The following is a 511-nucleotide window of genomic DNA, read 5'->3' on the forward strand; positions in this document are numbered from 1 at the left end:
GTCCCAGAGAGCAGGGCGGGCCCTCAGAGTCACTCTCTGGTACAGGATCTGGAAACCCAGGAGGATTCCTCTCCCTCAGGACCAGAGGGAGGGCGATATTCCGGTGGTGTTGCCATTTTTTCCCCTCCTTGTGCGAGGCCAGCCCAGGAGATCTACAGGAGATCTAGGAGGCACCCCATGGCCCCTGGTACCCGCGCGCTGCAGCGTCTCCTTCCCCTTTTACAGGTGTCTGCGGAGCCACTCTACGCAGTTGCCCTCCAGATAGGCTCTCCTTTGCTCAGCCACATTGGCCGCCTCCCACTTGCGCAGGATGGTCTGAGCCGCTGCGTGTCCAGGAGCTCAGGTCCTCGTTCAGGGCGATATAATCCTTGCCGTCGTAGGCATACTGTTCATACCAGCAGAGGAGGCATCCGTCGGGCCCCACGTCGCAGCCAAACATTACCTGGAGGGTGTGAGACCCTGGCCCAGTTCCCGCGGTCAGCCCCGCCCACCCAGCCCCGGCCGGGTCTGG

General features: G+C 62.6%; 1 pseudogene; it reads right to left on the minus strand.

Moving 5' to 3' along the window:
• LOC105537382 overlaps window positions 1-511 on the minus strand; it is a 3,202-nt pseudogene that overhangs the window by 2,271 nt on the left and 420 nt on the right.

This window comes from Mandrillus leucophaeus, unplaced genomic scaffold, assembly GCF_000951045.1.
Source record: "Mandrillus leucophaeus isolate KB7577 unplaced genomic scaffold, Mleu.le_1.0 Scaffold1717, whole genome shotgun sequence".
Taxonomy (NCBI): domain Eukaryota; kingdom Metazoa; phylum Chordata; class Mammalia; order Primates; family Cercopithecidae; genus Mandrillus; species Mandrillus leucophaeus.